At 40.4% G+C, this 23,251-nt stretch overlaps 8 non-coding genes across 8 annotated transcripts; all 8 read right to left on the bottom strand.

Annotated features, from left to right (window-relative positions):
* Positions 1-2,427: 2,427 nt before the first annotated feature.
* Positions 2,428-2,509, bottom strand: TRNAS-AGA (transfer RNA serine (anticodon AGA)). Its single transcript has one exon. It is a non-coding gene; the product is annotated as a tRNA-Ser (tRNA).
* A 3,935-nt stretch (positions 2,510-6,444) lies between these two features.
* Positions 6,445-6,526, bottom strand: TRNAS-AGA (transfer RNA serine (anticodon AGA)). Its single transcript has one exon. It is a non-coding gene; the product is annotated as a tRNA-Ser (tRNA).
* Positions 6,527-10,467: 3,941 nt separating this feature from the next.
* Positions 10,468-10,549, bottom strand: TRNAS-AGA (transfer RNA serine (anticodon AGA)). Its single transcript has one exon. It is a non-coding gene; the product is annotated as a tRNA-Ser (tRNA).
* Positions 10,550-14,492: 3,943 nt separating this feature from the next.
* Positions 14,493-14,574, bottom strand: TRNAS-AGA (transfer RNA serine (anticodon AGA)). The gene has a single exon. It is a non-coding gene; the product is annotated as a tRNA-Ser (tRNA).
* A 2,586-nt stretch (positions 14,575-17,160) lies between these two features.
* On the bottom strand, positions 17,161-17,232 carry TRNAH-GUG (transfer RNA histidin (anticodon GUG)). The gene has a single exon. It is a non-coding gene; the product is annotated as a tRNA-His (tRNA).
* A 1,285-nt stretch (positions 17,233-18,517) lies between these two features.
* Positions 18,518-18,599, bottom strand: TRNAS-AGA (transfer RNA serine (anticodon AGA)). The gene has a single exon. It is a non-coding gene; the product is annotated as a tRNA-Ser (tRNA).
* Positions 18,600-21,188: 2,589 nt separating this feature from the next.
* On the bottom strand, positions 21,189-21,260 carry TRNAH-GUG (transfer RNA histidin (anticodon GUG)). Its single transcript has one exon. It is a non-coding gene; the product is annotated as a tRNA-His (tRNA).
* A 1,281-nt stretch (positions 21,261-22,541) lies between these two features.
* Positions 22,542-22,623, bottom strand: TRNAS-AGA (transfer RNA serine (anticodon AGA)). Its single transcript has one exon. It is a non-coding gene; the product is annotated as a tRNA-Ser (tRNA).
* Positions 22,624-23,251: the final 628 nt, after the last annotated feature.

The following is a 23,251-nucleotide window of genomic DNA, read 5'->3' as shown; positions in this document are numbered from 1 at the left end:
TGGTATGATTTTTAAAGAATATTTTTAAGTTTCAAAAATCGACACTTAGAAAATTTTGAGCAAAAAGCAGGCAATGATATCCCATGGAAGGAAATTCGAGTTACTGGTAAGTACGGTTAAAATTACTTTTCACGGTCAGTACTGAGCTCCAAGATGCAGCAATGAGGTCTCTCCTGATAACGGGTGAGTAAATCAGAATTCGTTGTTCGGCTGATTTTAGATGAATATTTTAAAGTTCCAAAACTCCACACCACTTAGAAGAATTTCCAAGTGAAACCACTCAATGTTAGCCTATGGAAGAAAAGTGAGTTATCGACTTTTAGGTAAGTACTCGACTGGCAGAGTTATGGTTCTGGGCATAGACTCAGGGGTCTCCCAGGGGTGTCCCAGCCTACTTGCCAAGCCTTAAACTCCCCTTTTATTACATATAATTTACCCCTAAGGTAGGCCCTAGGTAGTCCTAGGTGCATGATGCTATGTAAGTAAAAAATAAGATATGTACTTTGGTGGTTCGCATGTCCTGTAAGTACCAAACAGTCTATTTCATTTTTCACTACTGTGAGGTCTACCCCTCTCATAGGTTAGCTCTGGGTATTCCCCTATACTTTTTATTTGGTAATTCCATATCGGAGAGGAGTAGCTTTATTTATTCATTGACATTCCTACTTACTGGTGAGGTTGGATTTAACTTTACTATTTTAGAAATGCCACTTTTAGAGAGTGAACATTTCTCTGCACTTACTGCTCTATTTGCCTGAAACCTGGCCCCAATACACGTCTGGATTGGGCTGGATGACAGCAAAATTTGTGCCTTCCCTCTAGAGAGCCACAACACAGGTCACTCAACTGCACCTGGGGGGTGAGCTCCGCTCCCCCTCCACCCCCAATAGGTTCAAGAACGATAATTTATGTAAGTAAATACATTATAGCTACAGCTTATAATCATGCGAGTTTAAATCATTTGTTGTTAGATGGTTTAAATATTTGAAAGGATCTGTTTTTAATAGACATTTTACAAAAACTACTGGTACATTTGCTAATTCTGTAAAATTAACACCCAACTGCCATTACATTGCCGTGACTCGGATTCGAATCGAGGTTGCTGCGGCCACAACGCAGAGTACTAACCACTATACGATCACGGCGAGCTACTTGGGCTCAACGACAAACAGTGACATGGAGAATTTATAATTCGGAACACTCAGGGCTGTTCCTGTGATAGGCTGGATGTATTCATTGCTTCCTCATTCCTCATTCAGAGGCTGCGTCTCCTCAGTAGTTGATAGGCTGAAACCGTTTCCTGGCCGCCTGCTTGTGAAATGCCAGGAGTCAAAGATCACACATTACACTTGCGGACCTGTGATGGGACACCAATGCAGAGAAACCCACCTGGAACAGACCTTCTATTCTGTCTATTAGACCTGCAGCTTCCCTGCACCTTTCAAGCCATTTGTATGTGAAGCAAGAAAGAGTTAGAGAGTGATCAATCTACACTTTTATAGGGAGGATGTCGCCGTGAGCTCCTCCCAGCTAATCACACGAACAGCAGAAAAGAAAAGATAAATACACAGTTGAGGGGTGGGCTGCATGGTTATGTTTTTGAGTAATTATTGAAACTGACCTCAGTGGCTCATTAGCAGAGCTGCGGCTAATGACTGGTGCCAAATCATGATGAAGCAAGCACCATGGCTCGTAGGGGACCCACAACACGCTTTTCTTAGCTCACTGAATTAAAGTATAAACTTCCGACGTGTGTGAGTGGTAAAGGCTTGTTAATATGGTTCCTTTTCCAATTCAAGTCTGACAACAAGAGGCAGGAACCACGTGGCTTCGGAAGCTCAGGAAAGTAGCCACCAACCACAGAGAAAGAGAGAACTGGCAGTATGAGAGGTGGAGGAAACAGAAGCGGGAGCAAGGAGCTCAAATGAGATTGATGGCGTTTAAATAGAGCGCGTAAAGGAACAGTTACACAGCTAAGAAATGGGAAAGACAGACTAGGGAAAAAAACACAGAAAGAGCCTGTAGATGAAATTCTCTTCCTGGGACAGCAGGTTAAGAGAAATTACACATGGAGAGGTTAAGCATGTAACACGGGGGAGAATAAAAAAGAAAAAGCAGTTTTATGAAGTGTGTTTGCCAATCCAGCCAGCACTTTTGTTCTATTTCTCTCTTTGCGTCTTTTATTGGTAAAGTAACTTTCAAGTGCATGCGCAGGTATGAATGAGAGAGCAACGGTATAATAATTTGAAGCGTTTACACCAGTGCTAAAGTAGGAATGAGGTGTAGCAAAAACATGAAAGAGGTAGCGATAACAAATATGTGGAGAGGCAATAGTGACACAAAAATAAGCCACCTATTCATAAAACTGAAATGGAAGAAATACTAAAGGTTAACTTCTGAAATTGTAGCCGATAATAAAAAGATTCTCGTTGTTGGCAGGATTCGAACCTGCGCGGGGATACCCCAATGGATTTCTAGTCCATCACCTTAACCACTCGGCCACAACAACTTACTGTAAGCTGCATGCAAATATTTTGTTTGAAAGTTTTGAACTTTTCCCACATCAAAGTACTGATATTCTGCAATGCGCTTTTTAAAAACAATGTTTTTTTCATCATGCACGTTCTGTCCTAAAAACAAAAATTGCATGAGTATATCTCTGGATCTGTAAAAGGATACGCTTGCATTCAAACTCTCTTGTGGCACTCAATTTTTTGGACCCTGTTGCACTCTGTTTTTGCGCTGCTTTTAGTCTACGACCCATATTACAGAAGTCAACCATCTCTGAGTATTTGGGACTCCTTTGTAAGTGCCTTATCTTTAATCCTTGAAAAGCTCTATAATAAAGGGGTCTGTCAAAGATTGCTTGAATGGAAGATAAAAGAAGGCCCACTTGTCTCACCAAATGCAGTAGAGAAACCTGATGTTTTACTCATGTTAATCTTAGTTCATTTTTGTTAGACCTGGCATCCTTAAGGTGGCCTACCAGCAACCTTTTTGCTTTTCACCTCACGTTTTGCTGTATCTTTATGTTGGCCTTAGGACTCTAATCACTTTATCACTACTGTGAGAAAGTGGCTCTGTATATACTGTTCCCAAATAGGTACAGTGTGCACAGAGTCCCCAGTCCCCAGAGGTTTGGCAGAGGCTAAAGTTAGATATAACCTTACTCTCTAAAGTGGTAGCTTGCCGAGCAGTAAGGCAGTATCAGAGTACAGTGTAAAACATTTGTTGTACACAGTCAGCAAATGGTCTCACACACTCAAGAACGGAACTCTAGGCCATTGGTTTGCATAAAAAGATATTGTTGTTTTATTTTAGAACCAACAATAGGTATCAAAATATTCTTTCTCAGAATGAGATGCTCTAGTTAAATACTTTGCAATAGGCAATTGACTTTTGCAGGTCATAGTTACAGTTTATTGCAATAGGCAACACAATTTGAATCACAATAATACATTGAGCTCAATGGGAATTTTAAGTTATATGCAATTAATTACTTTCAGGATTACTTTTCTAAATCCAGGACTGGATCCTAGATTCAGTCCTGGGACAGTTCTTGGAAACAAGTGATTAAATTCGTTTTAGTTACTGTTGTGATTTTTAAGCAATATTTTGCTATTTTAAAAGTTGACACTTAGAAACTTTTGCTGATCAAATTACCAATGTTATCCTATGGAAGGAAATTCACTTAGCAGGTAAGTGGGGTTATGGTTACTTTTTCTAGGTCAGTGTTGGATCCTAGATCCAGCACTACTGTACCACCTGTAAGCAGTTGAGAAACTGCGTTTAAGTTATACAGGCGATTTTTAAGGAATATTTACATGTTTGCAAAATCGACACTTAGAAGAAATTTCACAGAAAAACAGTCAATGGTTTCCTATGGAAGAAAATTCAAGTTACGGGTAAAGTACGTTCTCGTTACTTTTGTAATCCAGTGCTGGGCTCCTAGGCTCAGTACTGGGACATCTATCTAAAACAGGTAAACAATTACGTTTTCACAGTTGGTATGATTTTTAAAGAATATTTCTAAGTTTCAAAAATCGACACTTAGAAAATTTTGAGCAAAAAGCAGGCAATGATATCCCATGGAAGGAAATTCGAGTTACTGGTAAGTTCGGTTAAAATTACTTTTCAGGGTCAGTACTGAGCTCCAAGATGCAGCACTGAGGTCTCTCCTGATAACGGGTGAGTAAATCAGAATTCGTTGTTCGGCTGATTTTAGATGAATATTTTAAAGTTCCAAAACTCCACACCACTTAGAAGAATTTCCAAGTGAAACCACTCAATGTTAGCCTATGGAAGAAAAGTGAGTTATCGGCTTTTAGGTAAGTACTCGACTGGCAGAGTTATGGTTCTGGGCATAGACTCAGGGGTCTCCCAGGGGAGTCCCAGCCTACTTGCCAAGCCTTAAACTCCCCTTTTATTACATATAATTTACCCCTAAGGTAGGCCCTAGGTAGTCCTAGGTGCATGATGCTATGTAAGTAAAAAATAAGATATGTACTTTGGTGGTTCGCATGTCCTGTAAGTACCAAACAGTCTATTTCATTTTTCACTACTGTGAGGTCTACCCCTCTCATAGGTTAGCTCTGGGTATTCCCCTATACTTTTTATTTGGTAATTCCATATCGGAGAGGAGTAGCTTTATTTATTTATTGAAAATCCTACTTACTGGTGAGGTTGAATTTAACTTTACTATTTTAGAAATGCCACTTTTAGAGAGTGAACATTTCTCTGCACTTACTGCTCTATTTGCCTGAAACCTGGCCCCAATACACGTCTGGATTGGGCTGGATGACAGCAAAATTTGTGCCTTCCCTCTAGAGAGCCACAACACAGGTCACTCAACTGCACCTGGGGGGTGAGCTCCGCTCCCCCTCCACCCCCAATAGGTTCAAGAACGATAATTTATGTAAGTAAATACATTATAGCTACAGCTTATAATCATGCGAGTTTAAATCATTTGTTGTTAGATGGTTTAAATATTTGAAAGGATCTGTTTTTAATAGACATTTTACAAAAACTACTGGTACATTTGCTAATTCTGTAAAATTAACACCCAACTGCCATGACATTGCCAACCACAATGCCGTGACTCAGATTCGAACCGAGGTTGCTGCGGCCACAACGCAGAGTACTAACCACTATACGATCACGGCGAGCTACTTGGGCTCAACTACAAACAGTGACATGGAGAATTTATAATTCGGAACACTCAGGGCTGTTCCTGTGATAGGCTGGATGTATTCATTGCTTCCTCATTCCTCATTCAGAGGCTGCGTCTCCTCAGTAGTTGATAGGCTGAAACCGTTTCCTGGCCGCCTGCTTGTGAAATGCCAGGAGTCAAAGATCACACATTACACTTGCGGACCTGTGATGGGACACCAATGCAGAGAAACCCACCTGGAACAGACCTTCTATTCTGTCTATTAGACCTGCAGCTTCCCTGCACCTTTCAAGCCATTTGTATGTGAAGCAAGAAAGAGTTAGAGAGTGATCCATCTACACTTTTATAGGGAGGATGTCGCCGTGAGCTCCTCCCAGCTAATCACACGAACAGCAGAAAAGCAAGATAAATACACAGTTGAGGGGTGGGCTGCATGGTTATGTTTTTGAGTAATTATTGAAACTGACCTCAGTGGCTCATTAGCAGAGCTGCGGCTAATGACTGGTGCCAAATCATGATGAAGCAAGCACCATGGCTCGTAGGGGACCCACAACACGCTTTTCTTAGCTCACTGAATTAAAGTATAAACTTCCGCCGTGTGTGAGTGGTAAAGGCTTGTTAATATGGTTCCTTTTCCAATTCAAGTCTGACAACAAGAGGCAGGATCCTTGTGGCTTCGGAAGCTCAGGAAAGTAGCCACCAACCACAGAGAAAGAGAGAACTGGCAGTATGAGAGGTGGAGAAAACAGAAGCGGGAGCAAGGAGCTCAAATGAGATTGATGGCGTTTAAATAGAGCGCGTAAAGGAAGACTTACACAGCTAACAAATGGGAAAGACAGACTAGGGAAAAAAAACACAGAAAGAGCCTGTAGATGAAATTCTCTTCCTGGGACAGCAGGTTAAGAGAAATTACACATGGAGAGGTTAAGCATGTAACACGGGGGAGAATAAAAAAGAAAATGCAGTTTTATGAAGTGTGTTTGCCAATCCAGCCAGCACTTTTGTTCTATTTCTCTCTTTGCGTCTTTTATTGGTAAAGTAACTTTCAAGTGCATGCGCAGGTATGAATGAGAGAGCAACGGTATAATAATTTGAAGCGTTTACACCAGTGCTAAAGTAGGAATGAGGTGTAGCAAAGACATGAAAGAGGTAGCGATAACAAATATGTGGAGAGGCAATAGTGACACAAAAATAAGCCACCTATTCATAAAACTGAAATGGAAGAAATACTAAAGGTTAACTTCTGAAATTGTAGCCGATAATAAAAAGATTCTCGTTGATGGCAGGATTCGAACCTGCGCGGGGATACCCCAACGGATTTCTAGTCCATCGCCTTAACCACTCGGCCACAACAACTTACTGTAAGCTGCATGCAAATATTTTGTTTGAAAGTTTTGAAGTTTTCCCACATCAAAGTACTGATATTCTACAATGCGCGTTTTAAAAACAATGTTTTTTTCATCATGCACGTTCTGTCCTAAAAACAAAAATTGCATGAGTATATCTCTGGATCTGTAAAAGGATACGCTTGCATTCAAACTCTCTTGTGGCACTCAATTTTTTGGACCCTGTTGCACTCTGTTTTTGCGCTGCTTTTAGTCTACGACCCATATTACAGAAGTCAACCATCTCTGAGTATTTGGGACTCCTTTGTAAGTGCCTTATCTTTAATCCTTGAAAAGCTCTATAATAAAGGGGTCTGTCAAAGATTGCTTGAATGGAAGATAAAAGAAGGCCCACTTGTCTCACCAAATGCAGTAGAGAAACCTGATGTTTTACTCATGTTATCCTTAGTTCATTTTTGTTAGACCTGGCATCCTTAAGGTGGCCTACCAGCAACCTTTTTGCTTTTCACCTCACGTTTTGCTGTATCTTTATGTTGGCCTTAGGACACTAATCACTTTATCACTACTGTGAGAAAGTGGCTCTGTATATACTGTTCCCAAATAGGTACAGTGTGCACAGAGTCCCCAGTCCCCAGAGGTTTGGCAGAGGCTAAAGTTAGATATAACCTTACTCTTTAAAGTGGTAGCTTGCCGAGCAGTAAGGCAGTATCAGAGTACAGTGTAAAACATTTGTTGTACACACTCAGTCAGCAAATGGTCTCACACACTCAAGAACTGAACTCTAGGCCATTGGTTTGCATAAAAAAGATATTGTTGTTTTATTTTAGAACCAACAATAGGTATCAAAATATACTTTCTCAGACTGAGATGCTTTAGTTAAATACTTTGCAATAGGCAATTGACTTTTGCAGGTAATAGTTACAGTTTATTGCAATAGGCAACACAATTTGAATCACAATAATACATTGAGCTCAATGGGAATTTTAAGTTATATGCAATTAATTACTTTCAGGATTACTTTTCAAAATCCAGGACTGGATCCTAGATTCAGTCCTGGGACAGTTCTTGGAAACAAGTGAGTAAATTCGTTTTAGTTACTGTTGTGATGTTTAAGCAATATTTTGCTATTTTAAAAGTTGACACTTAGAAACTTTTGCTGATCAAATTACCAATGTTATCCTATGGAAGGAAATTCACTTAGCAGGTAAGTGGGGTTATGGTTACTTTTTCTAGGTCAGTGTTGGATCCTAGATCCAGCACTACTGTACCACATGTAAGCAGTTGAGAAACTGCGTTTAAGTTATACAGGCGATTTTTAAGGAATATTTAAATGTTTCCAAAATCGACACTTAGAAGAAATTTCACAGAAAAACAGTCAATGGTTTCCTATGGAAGAAAATTCAAGTTACGGGTAAAGTACGTTCTCGTTACTTTTGTAATCCAGTGCTGGGCTCCTAGGCTCAGTACTGGGACATCTATCTAAAACAGGTAAACAATTACGTTTTCACAGTTGGTATGATTTTTAAAGAATATTTGTAAGTTTCAAAAATCGACACTTAGAAAATTTTCAGCAAAAAGCAGGCAATGATATCCCATGGAAGGAAATTCGAGTTACTGGTAAGTACGGTTAAAATTACTTTTCATGGTCAGTACTGAGCTCCAAGATGCAGCACTGAGGTCTCTCCTGATAACGGGTGAGTAAATCAGAATTCGTTGTTCGGCTGATTTTGGATGAATATTTTAAAGTTCCAAAACTCCACACCACTTAGAAGAATTTCCAAGTGAAACCACTCAATGTTAGCCTATGAAAGAAAAGTGAGTTATCGGCTTTTAGGTAAGTACTCGACTGGCAGATTTATGGTTCTGGGCATAGACTCAGGGGTCTCCCAGGGGAGTCCCAGCCTACTTGCCAAGCCTTAAACTCCCCTTTTATTACATATAATTTACCCCTAAGGTAGGCCCTAGGTAGTCCTAGGTGCATGATGCTATGTAAGTAAAAAATAAGATATGTACTTTGGTGGTTCGCATGTCCTGTAAGTACCAAACAGTCTATTTCATTTTTCACTACTGTGAGGTCTACCCCTCTCATAGGTTAGCTCTGGGTATTCCCCTATACTTTTTATTTGGTAATTCCATATCGGAGAGGAGTAGCTTTATTTATTTATTGAAAATCCTACTTACTGGTGAGGTTGGATTTAACTTTACTATTTTAGAAATGCCACTTTTAGAGAGTGAACATTTCTCTGCACTTACTGCTCTATTTGCCTGAAACCTGGCCCCAATACACGTCTGGATTGGGCTGGATGACAGCAAAATTTGTGCCTTCCCTCTAGAGAGCCACAACACAGGTCACTCAACTGCACCTGGGGGGTGAGCTCCGCTCCCCCTCCACCCCCAATAGGTTCAAGAACGATAATTTATGTAAGTAAATACATTATAGCTACAGCTTATAATCATGCGAGTTTAAATCATTTGTTGTTAGATGGTTTAAATATTTGAAAGGATCTGTTTTTAATAGACATTTTACAAAAACTACTGGTACATTTGCTAATTCTGTAAAATTAACACCCAACTGCCATGACATTGCCAACCACAATGCCGTGACTCGGATTCGAACCGAGGTTGCTGCAGCCACAAGGCAGAGTACTAACCACTATACGATCACGGCGAGCTACTTGGGCTCAATGACAAAACAGTGACATGGAGAATTTATAATTCGGAACACTCAGGGCTGTTCCTGTGATAGGCTGGATGTATTCATTGCTTCCTCATTCCTCATTCAGAGGCTGCGTCTCCTCAGTAGTTGATAGGCTGAAACCGTTTCCTGGCCGCCTGCTTGTGAAATGCCAGGAGTCAAAGATCACACATTACACTTGCGGACCTGTGATGGGACACCAATGCAGAGAAACCCACCTGGAACAGACCTTCTATTCTGTCTATTAGACCTGCAGCTTCCCTGCACCTTTCAAGCCATTTGTATGTGAAGCAAGAAAGAGTTAGAGAGTGATCAATCTACACTTTTATAGGGAGGATGTCGCCGTGAGCTCCTCCCAGCTAATCACACGAACAGCAGAAAAGCAAGATAAATACACAGTTGAGGGGTGGGCTGCATGGTTATGTTTTTGAGTAATTATTGAAACTGACCTCAGTGGCTCATTAGCAGAGCTGCGGCTAATGACTGGTGCCAAATCATGATGAAGCAAGCACCATGGCTCGTAGGGGACCCACAACACGCTTTTCTTAGCTCACTGAATTAAAGTATAAACTTCCGCCGTGTGTGAGTGGTAAAGGCTTGTTAATATGGTTCCTTTTCCAATTCAAGTCTGACAATAAGAGGCAGGAACCACGTGGCTTCGGAAGCTCAGGAATGTATCCACCAACCACAGAGAAAGAGAGAACTGGCAGTATGAGAGGTGGAGAAAACAGAAGCGGGAGCAAGGAGCTCAAATGAGATTGATGGCGTTTAAATAGAGCGCGTAAAGGAACAGTTACACAGCTAAGAAATGGGAAAGACAGACTAGGGAAAAAAACACAGAAAGAGCCTGTAGATGAAATTCTCTTCCTGGGACAGCAGGTTAAGAGAAATTACACATGGAGAGGGTTAAGCATGTAACACGGGGGAGAATAAAAAAGAAAATGCAGTTTTATGAATTGTGTTTGCCAATCCAGCCAGCACTTTTGTTCTATTTCTCTCTTTGCGTCTTTTATTGGTAAAGTAACTTTCAAGTGCATGCGCAGGCATGAATGAGAGAGCAACGGTATAATAATTTGAAGCGTTTACACCAGTGCTAAAGTAGGAATGAGGTGTAGCAAAGACATGAAAGAGGTAGCGATAACAAATATGTGGAGAGGCAATAGTGACACAAAAATAAGCCACCTATTCATAAAACTGAAATGGAAGAAATACTAAAGGTTAACTTCTGAAATTGTAGCCGATAATAAAAAGTTTCTCGTTGTTGGCAGGATTCGAACCTGCGCGGGGATACCCCAATGGATTTCTAGTCCATCACCTTAACCACTCGGCCACAACAACTTACTGTATGCTGCATGCAAATATTTTGTTTGAAAGTTTTGAACTTTTCCCACATCAAAGTACTGATATTCTGCAATGCGCTTTTTAAAAACAATGCTTTTTTCATCATGCACGTTCTGTCCTAAAAACAAAAATTGCATGAGTATATCTCTGGATCTGTAAAAGGATACGCTTGCATTCAAACTCTCTTGTGGCACTCAATTTTTTGGACCCTGTTGCACTCTGTTTTTGCGCTGCTTTTAGTCTACGACCCATATTACAGAAGTCAACCATCTCTGAGTATTTGGGACTCCTTTGTAAGTGCCTTATCTTTAATCCTTGAAAAGCTCTATAATAAAGGGGTCTGTCAAAGATTGCTTGAATGGAAGATAAAAGAAGGCCCACTTGTCTCACCAAATGCAGTAGAGAAACCTGATGTTTTACTCATGTTAATCTTAGTTCATTTTTGTTAGACCTGGCATCCTTAAGGTGGCCTACCAGCAACCTTTTTGCTTTTCACCTCACGTTTTGCTGTATCTTTATGTTGGCCTTAGGACTCTAATCACTTTATCACTACTGTGAGAAAGTGGCTCTGTATATACTGTTCCCAAATAGGTACAGTGTGCACAGAGTCCCCAGTCCCCAGAGGTTTGGCAGAGGCTAAAGTTAGATATAACCTTACTCTCTAAAGTGGTAGCTTGCCGAGCAGTAAGGCAGTATCAGAGTACAGTGTAAAACATTTGTTGTACACACTCAGTCAGCAAATGGTCTCACACACTCAAGAACTGAACTCTAGGCCATTGGTTTGCATACAAAAGATATTGTTGTTTTATTTTAGAACCAACAATAGGTATCAAAATATACTTTCTCAGAATGAGATGCTTTAGTTAAATACTTTGCAATAGGCAATTGACTTTTGCAGGTCATAGTTACAGTTTATTGCAATAGGCAACACAATTTGAATCACAATAATACATTGAGCTCAATGGGAATTTTAAGTTATATGCAATTAATTACTTTCAGGATTACTTTTCTAAATCCAGGACTGGATCCTAGATTCAGTCATGGGACAGTTCTTGGAAACAAGTGAGTAAATTCGTTTTAGTTACTGTTGTGATTTTTAAGCAATATTTTGCTATTTTAAAAGTTGACACTTCGAAACTTTTGCTGATCAAATTACCAATGTTATCCTATGGAAGGAAATTCACTTAGCAGGTAAGTGGGGTTATGGTTACTTTTTCTAGGTCAGTGTTGGATCCTAGATCCAGCACTACTGTACCACCTGTAAGCAGTTGAGAAACTGCGTTTAAGTTATACAGGCGATTTTTAAGGAATATTTAAATGTTTCCAAAATCGACACTTAGAAGAAATTTCACAGAAAAACAGTCAATGGTTTCCTATGGAAGAAAATTCAAGTTACGGGTAAAGTACGTTCTCGTTACTTTTGTAATCCAGTGCTGGGCTCCTAGGCTCAGTACTGGGACATCTATCTAAAACAGGTAAACAATTACGTTTTCACAGTTGGTATGATTTTTAAAGAATATTTGTAAGTTTCAAAAATCGACACTTACAAAATTTTGAGCAAAAAGCAGGCAATGATATCCCATGGAAGGAAATTCGAGTTACTGGTAAGTACGGTTAAAATTACTTTTCAGGGTCAGTACTGAGCTCCAAGATGCAGCACTGAGGTCTCTCCTGATAACGGGTGAGTAAATCAGAATTCGTTGTTCGGCTGATTTTAGATGAATATTTTAAAGTTCCAAAACTCCACACCACTTAGAAGAATTTCCAAGTGAAACCACTCAATGTTAGCCTATGGAAGAAAAGTGAGTTATCGGCTTTTAGGTAAGTACTCGACTGGCAGAGTTATGGTTCTGGGCATAGACTCAGGGGTCTCCCAGGGGAGTCCCAGCCTACTTGCCAAGCCTTAAACTCCCCTTTTATTACATATAATTTACCCCTAAGGTAGGCCCTAGGTAGTCCTAGGTGCATGATGCTATGTAAGTAAAAAATAAGATATGTACTTTGGTGGTTCGCATGTCCTGTAAGTACCAAACAGTCTATTTCATTTTTCACTACTGTGAGGTCTACCCCTCTCATAGGTTAGCTCTGGGTATTCCCCTATACTTTTTATTTGGTAATTCCATATCGGAGAGGAGTAGCTTTATTTATTTATTGAAAATCCTACTTACTGGTGAGGTTGGATTTAACTTTACTATTTTAGAAATGCCACTTTTAGAGAGTGAACATTTCTCTGCACTTACTGCTCTATTTGCCTGAAACCTGGCCCCAATACACGTCTGGATTGGGCTGGATGACAGCAAAATTTGTGCCTTCCCTCTAGAGAGCCACAACACAGGTCACTCAACTGCACCTGGGGGGTGAGCTCCGCTCCCCCTCCACCCCCAATAGGTTCAAGAACGATAATTTATGTAAGTAAATACATTATAGCTACAGCTTATAATCATGCGAGTTTAAATCATTTGTTGTTAGATGGTTTAAATATTTGAAAGGATCTGTTTTTAATAGACATTTTACAAAAACTACTGGTACATTTGCTAATTCTGTAAAATTAACACCCAACTGCCATGACATTGCCAACCACAATGCCGTGACTCGGATTCGAACCGAGGTTGCTGTGGCCACAACGCAGAGTACTAACCACTATACGATCACGGCGAGCTACTTGGGCTCAACGACAAACAGTGACATGGAGAATTTATAATTCGGAACACTCAGGGCTGTTCCTGTGATAGGCTGGATGTATTCATTGCTTCCTCATTCCTCATTCAGAGGCTGCGTCTCCTCAGTAGTTGATAGGCTGAAACCGTTTCCTGGCCGCCTGCTTGTGAAATGCCAGGAGTCAAAGATCACACATTACACTTGCGGACCTGTGATGGGACACCAATGCAGAGAAACCCACCTGGAACAGACCTTCTATTCTGTCTATTAGACCTGCATCTTCCCTGCACCTTTCAAGCCATTTGTATGTGAAGCAAGAAAGAGTTAGAGAGTGATCAATCTACACTTTTATAGGGAGGATGTCGCCGTGAGCTCCTCCCAGCTAATCACACGAACAGCAGAAAAGCAAGATAAATACACAGTTGAGGGGTGGGCTGCATGGTTATGTTTTTGAGTAATTAATTATTGAAACTGACCTCAGTGGCTCATTAGCAGAGCTGCGGCTAATGACTGGTGCCAAATCATAATGAAGCAAGCACCAAGGGTCGTAGGGGACCCACAACACGCTTTTCTTAGCTCACTGAATTAAAGTATAAACTTCCGCCGTGTGTGAGTGGTAAAGGCTTGTTAATATGGTTCCTTTTCCAATTCAAGTCTGACAATAAGAGGCAGGAACCACGTGGCTTCGGAAGCTCAGGAAAGTAGCCACCAACCACAGAGAAAGAGAGAACTGGCAGTATGAGAGGTGGAGAAAACAGAAGCGGGAGCAAGGAGCTCAAATGAGATTGATGGCGTTTAAATAGAGCGCGTAAAGGAACAGTTACACAGCTAAGAAATGGGAAAGACAGACTAGGGAAAAAAACACAGAAAGAGCCTGTAGATGAAATTCTCTTCCTGGGACAGCAGGTTAAGAGAAATTACACATGGAGAGGTTAAGCATGTAACACGGGGGAGAATAAAAAAGAAAATGCAGTTTTATGAAGTGTGTTTGCCAATCCAGCCAGCACTTTTGTTCTATTTCTCTCTTTGCGTCTTTTATTGGTAAAGTAACTTTCAAGTGCATGCGCAGGTATGAATGAGAGAGCAACGGTATAATAATTTGAAGCGTTTACACCAGTGCTAAAGTAGGAATGAGGTGTAGCAAAGACATGAAAGAGGTAGCGATAACAAATATGTGGAGAGGCAATAGTGACACAAAAATAAGCCACCTATTCATAAAACTGAAATGGAAGAAATACTAAAGGTTAACTTCTGAAATTGTAGCCGATAATAAAAAGATTCTCGTTGTTGGCAGGATTCGAACCTGCGCGGGGATACCCCAATGGATTTCTAGTCCATCACCTTAACCACTTGGCCACAACAACTTACTGTATGCTGCATGCAAATATTTTGTTTGAAAGTTTTGAACTTTTCCCACATCAAAGTACTGATATTCTGCAATGCGCTTTTTAAAAACAATGCTTTTTTCATCATGCACGTTCTGTCCTAAAAACAAAAATTGCATGAGTATATCTCTGGATCTGTAAAAGGATACGCTTGCATTCAAACTCTCTTGTGGCACTCAATTTTTTGGACCCTGTTGCACTCTGTTTTTGCGCTGCTTTTAGTCTACGACCCATATTACAGAAGTCAACCATCTCTGAGTATTTGGTACTCCTTTGTAAGTGCCTTATCTTTAATCCTTGAAAAGCTCTATAATAAAGGGGTCTGTCAAAGATTGCTTGAATGGAAGATAAAAGAAGGCCCACTTGTCTCACCAAATGCAGTAGAGAAACCTGATGTTTTACTCATGTTAATCTTAGTTCTTGTTTGTTAGACCTGGCATCCTTAAGGTGGCCTACCAGCAACCTTTTTGCTTTACACCTCACGTTTTGCTGTATCTTTATGTTGGCCTTAGGACTCTAATCACTTTATCACTACTGTGAGAAAGTGGCTCTGTATATACTGTTCCCAAATAGGTACAGTGTGCACAGAGTCCCCAGTCCCCAGAGGTTTGGCAGAGGCTAAAGTTAGATATAACCTTACTCTCTAAAGTGGTAGCTTGCCGAGCAGTAAGGCAGTATCAGAGTACAGTGTAAAACATTTGTTGTACACACTCAGTCAGCAAATGGTCTCACACACTCAAGAACTGAACTCTAGGCCATTGGTTTGCATAAAAAAGATATTGTTGTTTTATTTTAGAACCAACAATAGGTATCAAAATATACTTTCTCAGAATGAGATGCTTTAGTTAAATACTTTGCAATAGGCAATTGACTTTTGCAGGTCATAGTTACAGTTTATTGCAATAGGCAACACAATTTGAATCACAATAATACATTGAGCTCAATGGGAATTTTAAGTTATATGCAATTCATTACTTTCAGGATTACTTTTCTAAATCCAGGACTGGATCCTAGATTCAGTCATGGGACAGTTCTTGGAAACAAGTGAGTAAATTCGTTTTAGTTACTGTTGTGATTTTTAAGCAATATTTTGCTATTTTAAAAGTTGACACTTCGAAACTTTTGCTGATCAAATTACCAATGTTATCCTATGGAAGGAAATTCACTTAGCAGGTAAGTGGGGTTATGGTTACTTTTTCTAGGCCAGTGTTGGATCCTAGATCCAGCACTACTGTACCACCTGTAAGCAGTTGAGAAACTGCGTTTAAGTTATACAGGCGATTTTTAAGGAATATTTAAATGTTTGCAAAATCGACACTTAGAAGAAATTTCACAGAAAAACAGTCAATGGTTTCCTATGGAAGAAAATTCAAGTTACGGGTAAAGTACGTTCTCGTTACTTTTGTAATCCAGTGCTGGGCTCCTAGGCTCAGTACTGGGACATCTATCTAAAACAGGTAAACAATTACGTTTTCACAGTTGGTATGATTTTTAAAGAATATTTGTAAGTTTCAAAAATCGACACTTAGAAAATTTTGAGCAAAAAGCAGGCAATGATATCCCATGGAAGGAAATTCGAGTTACTGGTAAGTACGGTTAAAATTACTTTTCAGGGTCAGTACTGAGCTCCAAGATGCAGCACTGAGGTCTCTCCTGATAACGGGTGAGTAAATCAGAATTCGTTGTTCGGCTGATTTTAGATGAATATTTTAAAGTTCCAAAACTCCACACCACTTAGAAGAATTTCCAAGTGAAACCACTCAATGTTAGCCTATGGAAGAAAAGTGAGTTATCGGCTTTTAGGTAAGTACTCGACTGGCAGAGTTATGGTTCTGGGCATAGACTCAGGGGTCTCCCAGGGGAGTCCCAGCCTACTTGCCAAGCCTTAAACTCCCCTTTTATTACATATAATTTACCCCTAAGGTAGGCCCTAGGTAGTCCTAGGTGCATGATGCTATGTAAGTAAAAAATAAGATATGTACTTTGGTGGTTCGCATGTCCTGTAAGTACCAAACAGTCTATTTCATTTTTCACTACTGTGAGGTCTACCCCTCTCATAGGTTAGCTCTGGGTATTCCCCTATACTTTTTATTTGGTAATTCCATATCGGAGAGGAGTAGCTTTATTTATTTATTGAAAATCCTACTTACTGGTGAGGTTGGATTTAACTTTACTATTTTAGAAATGCCACTTTTAGAGAGTGAACATTTCTCTGCACTTACTGCTCTATTTGCCTGAAACCTGGCCCCAATACACGTCTGGATTGGGCTGGATGACAGCAAAATTTGTGCCTTCCCTCTAGAGAGCCACAACACAGGTCACTCAACTGCACCTGGGGGGTGAGCTCCGCTCCCCCTCCACCCCCAATAGGTTCAAGAACGATAATTTATGTAAGTAAATACATTATAGCTACAGCTTATAATCATGCGAGTTTAAATCATTTGTTGTTAGATGGTTTAAATATTTGAAAGGATCTGTTTTTAATAGACATTTTACAAAAACTACTGGTACATTTGCTAATTCTGTAAAATTAACACCCAACTGCCATGACATTGCCAACCACAATGCCGTGACTCGGATTCGAACCGAGGTTGCTGCGGCCACAACGCAGAGTACTAACCACTATACGATCACGGCGAGCTACTTGGGCTCAACGACAAACAGTGACATGGAGAATTTATAATTTGGAACACTCAGGGCTGTTCCTGTGATAGGCTGGATGTATTCATTGCTTCCTCATTCCTCATTCAGAGGCTGCGTCTCCTCAGTAGTTGATAGGCTGAAACCGTTTCCTGGCCGCCTGCTTGTGAAATGCCAGGAGTCAAAGATCACACATTACACTTGCGGACCTGTGATGGGACACCAATGCAGAGAAACCCACCTGGAACAGACCTTCTATTCTGTCTATTAGACCTGCATCTTCCCTGCACCTTTCAAGCCATTTGTATGTGAAGCAAGAAAGAGTTAGAGAGTGATCAATCTACACTTTTATAGGGAGGATGTCGCCGTGAGCTCCTCCCAGCTAATCACACGAACAGCAGAAAAGCAAGATAAATACACAGTTGAGGGGTGGGCTGCATGGTTATGTTTTTGAGTAATTAATTATTGAAACTGACCTCAGTGGCTCATTAGCAGAGCTGCGGCTAATGACTGGTGCCAAATCATGATGAAGCAAGCACCAAGGGTCGTAGGGGACCCACAACACGCTTTTCTTAGCTCACTGAATTAAAGTATAAACTTCCGCCGTGTGTGAGTGGTAAAGGCTTGTTAATATGGTTCCTTTTCCAATTCAAGTCTGACAATAAGAGGCAGGAACCACGTGGCTTCGGAAGCTCAGGAAAGTAGCCACCAACCACAGAGAAAGAGAGAACTGGCAGTATGAGAGGTAGAGAAAACAGAAGCGGGAGCAAGGAGCTCAAATGAGATTGATGGCGTTTAAATAGAGCGCGTAAAGGAACAGTTACACAGCTAAGAAATGGGAAAGACAGACTAGGGAAAAAAACACAGAAAGAGCCTGTAGATGAAATTCTCTTCCTGGGACAGCAGGTTAAGAGAAATTACACATGGAGAGGTTAAGCATGTAACACGGGGGAGAATAAAAAAGAAAATGCAGTTTTATGAAGTGTGTTTGCCAATCCAGCCAGCACTTTTGTTCTATTTCTCTCTTTGCGTCTTTTATTGGTAAAGTAACTTTCAAGTGCATGCGCAGGTATGAATGAGAGAGCAACGGTATAATAATTTGAAGCGTTTACACCAGTGCTAAAGTAGGAATGAGGTGTAGCAAAGACATGAAAGAGGTAGCGATAACAAATATGTGGAGAGGCAATAGTGACACAAAAATAAGCCACCTATTCATAAAACTGAAATGGAAGAAATACTAAAGGTTAACTTCTGAAATTGTAGCCGATAATAAAAAGATTCTCGTTGTTGGCAGGATTCGAACCTGCGCGGGGATACCCCAATGGATTTCTAGTCCATCACCTTAACCACTCGGCCACAACAACTTACTGTATGCTGCATGCAAATATTTTGTTTGAAAGTTTTGAACTTTTCCCACATCAAAGTACTGATATTCTGCAATGCGCTTTTTAAAAACAATGCTTTTTTCATCATGCACGTTCTGTCCTAAAAACAAAAATTGCATGAGTATATCTCTGGATCTGTAAAAGGATACGCTTGCATTCAAACTCTCTTGTGGCACTCAATTTTTTGGACCCTGTTGCACTCTGTTTTTGCGCTGCTTTTAGTCTACGACCCATATTACAGAAGTCAACCATCTCTGAGTATTTGGTACTCCTTTGTAAGTGCCTTATCTTTAATCCTTGAAAAGCTCTATAATAAAGGGGTCTGTCAAAGATTGCTTGAATGGAAGATAAAAGAAGGCCCACTTGTCTCACCAAATGCAGTAGAGAAACCTGATGTTTTACTCATGTTAATCTTAGTTCTTTTTTGTTAGACCTGGCATCCTTAAGGTGGCCTACCAGCAACCTTTTTGCTTTTCACCTCACGTTTTGCTGTATCTTTATGTTGGCCTTAGGACTCTAATCACTTTATCACTACTGTGAGAAAGTGGCTCTGTATATACTGTTCCCAAATAGGTACAGTGTGCACAGAGTCCCCAGTCCCCAGAGGTTTGGCAGAGGCTAAAGTTAGATATAACCTTACTCTCTAAAGTGGTAGCTTGCCGAGCAGTAAGGCAGTATCAGAGTACAGTGTAAAGCATTTGTTGTACACACTCAGTCAGCAAATGGTCTCACACACTCAAGAACTGAACTCTAGGCCATTGGTTTGCATACAAAAGATATTGTTGTTTTATTTTAGAACCAACAATAGGTATCAAAATATACTTTCTCAGAATGAGATGCTTTAGTTAAATACTTTGCAATAGGCAATTGACTTTTGCAGGTCATAGTTACAGTTTATTGCAATAGGCAACACAATTTGAATCACAATAATACATTGAGCTCAATGGGAATTTTAAGTTATATGCAATTCATTACTTTCAGGATTACTTTTCTAAATCCAGGACTGGATCCTAGATTCAGTCATGGGACAGTTCTTGGAAACAAGTGAGTAAATTCGTTTTAGTTACTGTTGTGATTTTTAAGCAATATTTTGCTATTTTAAAAGTTGACACTTCGAAACTTTTGCTGATCAAATTACCAATGTTATCCTATTGAAGGAAATTCACTTAGCAGGTAAGTGGGGTTATGGTTACTTTTTCTAGGTCAGTGTTGGATCCTAGATCCAGCACTACTGTACCACCTGTAAGCAGTTGAGAAACTGCGTTTAAGTTATACAGGCGATTTTTAAGGAATATTTACATGTTTGCAAAATGGAGACTTAGAAGAAATTTCACAGAAAAACAGTCAATGGTTTCCTAGGGAAGAAAATTCAAGTTACGGGTAAAGTACGTTCTCGTTACTTTTGTAATCCAGTGCTGGGCTCCTAGGCTCAGTACTGGGACATCTATCTAAAACAGGTAAACAATTACGTTTTCACAGTTGGTATGATTTTTAAAGAATTTTGTAAGTTTCAAAAATCGACACTTAGAAAATTTTGAGCAAAAAGCAGGCAATGATATCCCATGGAAGGAAATTCGAGTTACTGGTAAGTACGGTTAAAATTACTTTTCAGGGTCAGTACTGAGCTCCAAGATGCAGCACTGAGGTCTCTCCTGATAACGGGTGAGTAAATCAGAATTCGTTGTTCGGCTGATTTTAGATGAATATTTTAAAGTTCCAAAACTCCACACCACTTAGAAGAATTTCCAAGTGAAACCACTCAATGTTAGCCTATGGAAGAAAAGTGAGTTATCGGCTTTTAGGTAAGTACTCGACTGGCAGAGTTATGGTTCTGGGCATAGACTCAGGGGTCTCCCAGGGGAGTCCCAGCCTACTTGCCAAGCCTTAAACTCCCCTTTTATTACATATAATTTACCCCTAAGGTAGGCCCTAGGTAGTCCTAGGTGCATGATGCTATGTAAGTAAAAAATAAGATATGTACTTTGGTGGTTCGCATGTCCTGTAAGTACCAAACAGTCTATTTCATTTTTCACTACTGTGAGGTCTACCCCTCTCATAGGTTAGCTCTGGGTATTCCCCTATACTTTTTATTTGGTAATTCCATATCGGAGAGGAGTAGCTTTATTTATTTATTGAAAATCCTACTTACTGGTGAGGTTGGATTTAACTTTACTATTTTAGAAATGCCACTTTTAGAGAGTGAACATTTCTCTGCACTTACTGCTCTATTTGCCTGAAACCTGGCTGGCCCCAATACACGTCTGGATTGGGCTGGGTGACAGCAAAATTTGTGCCTTCCCTCTAGAGAGCCACAACACAGGTCACTCAACTGCACCTGGGGGGTGAGCTCCGCTCCCCCTCCACCCCCAATAGGTTCAAGAACGAAAATTTATGTAAGTAAATACATTATAGCTACAGCTTATAATCATGCGAGTTTAAATCATTTGTTGTTAGATGGTTTAAATATTTGAAAGGATCTGTTTTTAATAGACATTTTACAAAAACTACTGGTACATTTGCTAATTCTGTAAAATTAACACCCAACTGCCATGACATTGCCAATCACAATGCCGTGACTCGGATTCGAACCGAGGTTGCTGCGGCCACAACGCAGAGTACTAACCACTATACGATCACGGCAAGCTACTTGGGCTCAACGACAAACAGTGAAATGGAGAATTTATAATTCGGAACACTCAAGGCTGTTCCTGTGATAGGCTGGATGTATTCATTGCTTCCTCATTCCTCATTCAGAGGCTGCGTCTCCTCAGTGGTTGATAGGCTGAAACCGTTTCCTGGCCGCCTGCTTGTGAAATGCCAGGAGTCAAAGATCACACATTACACTTGCGGACCTGTGATGGGACACCAATGCAGAGAAACCCACCTGGAACAGACCTTCTATTCTGTCTATTAGACCTGCAGCTTCCCTGCACCTTTCAAGCCATTTGTATGTGAAGCAAGAAAGAGTTAGAGAGTGATCCATCTACACTTTTATAGGGAGGATGTCGCCGTGAGCTCCTCCCAGCTAATCACACGAACAGCAGAAAAGCAAGATAAATACACAGTTGAGGGGTGGGCTGCATGGTTATGTTTTTGAGTAATTATTGAAACTGACCTCAGTGGCTCATTAGCAGAGCTGCGGCTAATGACTGGTGCCAAATCATGATGAAGCAAGCACCATGGCTCGTAGGGGACCCACAACACGCTTTTCTTAGCTCACTGAATTAAAGTATAAACTTCCGCCGTGTGTGAGTGGTAAAGGCTTGTTAATATGGTTCCTTTTCCAATTCAAGTCTGACAACAAGAGGCAGGAACCACGTGGCTTCGGAAGCTCAGGAAAGTAGCCACCAACCACAGAGAAAGAGAGAACTGGCAGTATGAGAGGTGGAGAAAACAGAAGCGGGAGCAAGGAGCTCAAATGAGATTGATGGTGTTTAAATAGAGCGCGTAAAGGAACAGTTACACAGCTAAGGAATGGGAAAGACAGACTAGGGAAAAAAACACAGAAAGAGCCTGTAGATGAAATTCTCTTCCTGGGACAGCAGGTTAAGAGAAATTACACATGGAGAGGTTAAGCATGTAACACGGGGGAGAATAAAAAAGAAAATGCAGTTTTATGAAGTGTGTTTGCCAATCCAGCCAGCACTTTTGTTCTATTTCTCTCTTTGCGTCTTTTATTGGTAAAGTAACTTTCAAGTGCATGCGCAGGTATGAATGAGAGAGCAACGGTATAATAATTTGAAGCGTTTACACCAGTGCTAAAGTAGGAATGAGGTGTAGCAAAGACATGAAAGAGGTAGCGATAACAAATATGTGGAGAGGCAATAGTGACACAAAAATAAGACACCTATTCATAAAACTGAAATGGAAGAAATACTAAAGGTTAACTTCTGAAATTGTAGCCGATAATAAAATGATTCTCATTGTTGGCAGGATTCGAACCTGCGCGGGGATACCCCAATGGATTTCTAGTCCATCGCCTTAACCACTCGGCCACAACAACTTACTGTAAGCTGCATGCAAATATTTTGTTTGAAAGTTTTGAACTTTTCCCACATCAAAGTACTGATATTCTACAATGCGCTTTTTAAAAACAATGTTTTTTTCATCATGCACGTTCTGTCCTAAAAACAAAAATTGCATGAGTATATCTCTGGATCTGTAAAAGGATACGCTTGCATTCAAACTCTCTTGTGGCACTCAAGTTTTTTGGACCCTGTTGCACTCTGTTTTTGCGCTGCTTTTAGTCTACGACCCATATTACAGAAGTCAACCATCTCTGAGTATTTGGTACTCCTTTGTAAGTGCCTTATCTTTAATCCTTGAAAAGCTCTATAATAAAGGGGTCTGTCAAAGATTGCTTGAATGGAAGATAAAAGAAGGCCCACTTGTCTCACCAAATGCAGTAGAGAAACCTGATGTTTTACTCATGTTAATCTTAGTTCATTTTTGTTAGACCTGGCATCCTTAAGGTGGCCTACCAGCAACCTTTTTGCTTTACACCTCACGTTTTGCTGTATCTTTATGTTGGCCTTAGGACTCTAATCACTTTATCACTACTGTGAGAAAGTGGCTCTGTATATACTGTTCCCAAATAGGTACAGTGTGCACAGAGTCCCCAGTCCCCAGAG

Source organism: Triturus cristatus, chromosome 12 (assembly GCF_964204655.1).
Source record: "Triturus cristatus chromosome 12, aTriCri1.1, whole genome shotgun sequence".
In the NCBI taxonomy this organism is placed as follows: domain Eukaryota; kingdom Metazoa; phylum Chordata; class Amphibia; order Caudata; family Salamandridae; genus Triturus; species Triturus cristatus.
The sequence above is the reverse complement of the archived record's forward strand: the minus strand, read 5'-3'. Positions and strand labels throughout refer to the sequence as shown.